This window comes from Aricia agestis, chromosome Z (assembly GCF_905147365.1).
Source record: "Aricia agestis chromosome Z, ilAriAges1.1, whole genome shotgun sequence".
Taxonomy (NCBI): Eukaryota; Metazoa; Arthropoda; class Insecta; order Lepidoptera; family Lycaenidae; genus Aricia; species Aricia agestis.
The window spans coordinates 14,540,723-14,543,540 of record NC_056428.1 but is presented as its reverse complement, the minus strand read 5'-3'; positions in this window follow the sequence as shown (position 1 = coordinate 14,543,540).

Genomic DNA, 2,818 nt, shown 5'->3' with positions numbered 1-2,818 from the left:
GCGGACCACATGGAATGCCTCCAGGGACCACCAGTGGTCCGCGGACCACCGGTTAAGAACCACTGTTATATACTTATCTCCGTCTTATTTTGAGTGTAAGATCTCTTGATAATAATTGGTGATGTGATACTAGGAAAGACGCAGAAGTGTTTGAGAATTTTAATTCTAGCTAGATCATGTGCATTAAATATTTAAATTTAAGTAAAAAAATACATCATAAATGTTTTTCATAAAAATAATAGAGCTTTTTCCCTTATAAACGAAGGGCATTTGTCATTTTATAAAAGCTGAAAGTTTTCCTATAGGCTGTATGACATCTGTAGGGGTAAGAACAACCAATATATATAACCAATATATAATAACCTGACCTTCGATAGAGTGTAAACTGTAAAGCTCAATTTTTTATCTTATTTTCTTCCCGCGAGGAATAACCGTAGGAATGTCGACTTCCACTGCCGGACACTCATGACAGTTGCTTCTCACTGCCAGACCAACTCGAATCTATGCTTAACTACTTAAAGCTGAAGAGTTTGTTTGTTTGTTTGAACGCGCTAATCTCAGGAGCTACTGGTTTTTTAAATTCTTTCAGTTTTAGATAGCCCATTTATTGAGAAAGGCTATACTTGGGCTATATTATATTATTAAGCTAAGACCAATTGGAACGAAGAAACAGAGGAAAATGTGGAAAAAACGGGGAATATTATATGAAGTTGCTTTGGATTATCTTAAGAAGTAATGGAGAATTTTTTATGTTATTTGGCACACATGAAGAATAGACCACGTGAAGGGACATAGGCTATTTTTTGCGGGAAAGGCTATAGGCTATTGTTTCCGTGAAATTCCTAAATTACGAAGCGAGCGAAGCCGCACGGAACATCTTAGGGGTGACGGAAGTGAAGTGACATAAACAATTTACTACATTAAAAATGTACGGTTCCTTCGCGATTTCATCACTATCCAAACGAAGTTGCTGGAAGCTACTTGCCGTTTATATATCAAACTAGATGTTCCGTGCAGCTTCGCCCGCGTAATTTAGGAATGACACGGAAACCGTAAATTTTTACGCAAAAAAAGAAATCTATGTCCTTTCACGTGGTTATTCTTCATGTGTGCCAAATAACATAAAAATTGCCCCAGTACGTTCAAATAAGCCCTTTCAAATAATTTCCCCCTTTTTTCCACACTTTCCTCTATTTCTTCGTTTCTATTAGTCTTAGCGCAATAAAATATAACTTATAGCCTTCCTCGATAAATAGCTATCTAACACTGAAATAATTTTTCAAATCGGACCAGTAGTTCCTGAGATTAGCGCGTTCAAACAAACAAACAAACTCTTCCCAATCATAATATTAGTATCTAAGATTACTTTTCAAAAGTAATAAAGTAAGAAGTAATTAAGTACACTTTTACGTTGAAATTAAAGAGAGTTTCAATCTATTCAGTCAATTTATTTTGAATGGATCGCTTGATCGAGTTTTTGCCGGGAGTCGAACTTGTTAGCTATGACCACAGCGTAAATAACTACAGTAGAATAGCTTGGATGTGTATTTACAAACGAACTAGCTTAACTCAGCTGTACTCCAATTCTGCTGAATTAGGTATCCAATTGAACAAAAATTTTATATTAATATATTATTAATTATAGACCGTACGTCAAATAAACGCCAAAAGTTTTGACCAATCAAATAGCGTCTCTAGACATTTCATGAGGATTTTGTAGTTTTTTTTATATGCGTGTACGATTTGAGCGATCTATAACAAAGTATGGTCCACTGTATATAATTTATATTGTGTTATAACGGTTAGCATTGTCACACGCCGCGACGCAAAAACTCTCGCTCTTGGAATTGGCTACTTGTGGAACAGCTTATTACTTGTAAAGTTGTAAAATAAAATAAAAATAAAAAATGTTTTATTTCTGAGTAGATTTTAAGAAAATACTTTCAGAATGTTAATATTAGCTACGGTGCCTACCACCGGTTTGGGAACTATCCCGGCGAGAAGAACCGGCATAAGAAACTCGCACGGGGCCCACTTTTTTTTACCAAAAAAAAGTGAGGTAAAAAAATTAATCTTTTAAAATAAAATTTACAATGCTGTAACTTAAAATTATACAATGTCAACATACATACATAGTAAGTCATGTACAATAATGTAGAAGTAGCCTTGTAAGCAGCCATCCTACTCCCAAGATGTGCCATCGTTTATGAAATCATTGACCTTATAATAGGCTTTGGCACACAAACGCTCTTTGACTACTTTTTTAAATTTATTAATGGAAAGATTTTGAACGTTTTCTGGGATTTTATTGAAAAGGCGTATACATTGACCTTTAAAAGATTTACTGACTTTACTAAGTCTGATCACTGGCAAATAACGCACTTAGAACTCCTCTGGTGTTGCATTTATTGTTTTTTGCGATTTTGCTCGTTTGTCTACATTCTCAATGTTTTTAAATTATTTTTAATATTTTATAGACAAGCAAAATGAGTTCTCTATCTTTCCATTTGAAAGGCTCTAAACTCTAAGGCAAGGGTCGGCTAGTAATTTTTGGTGGAGTCCGGATACTGTGCGAAAACTTTTACGAGCTCCAGAAAAAAACACACTTGTCCTATGTAGCTTAAAATATTATTTTAATTAATAAAAGTATACGTATACTTTATCTTATATCTTTAAACGAGCAATCGATAAAGTATTTCTCTTTATTACAGTCATAATATGTCGTCAAAACACGAAAAGAGACATGTTATCCCGTTTTTGATTTATCGGAGAAGTTACCAGTTTCTCAACTACCAACTCATATTTCTGTTATAAAAAT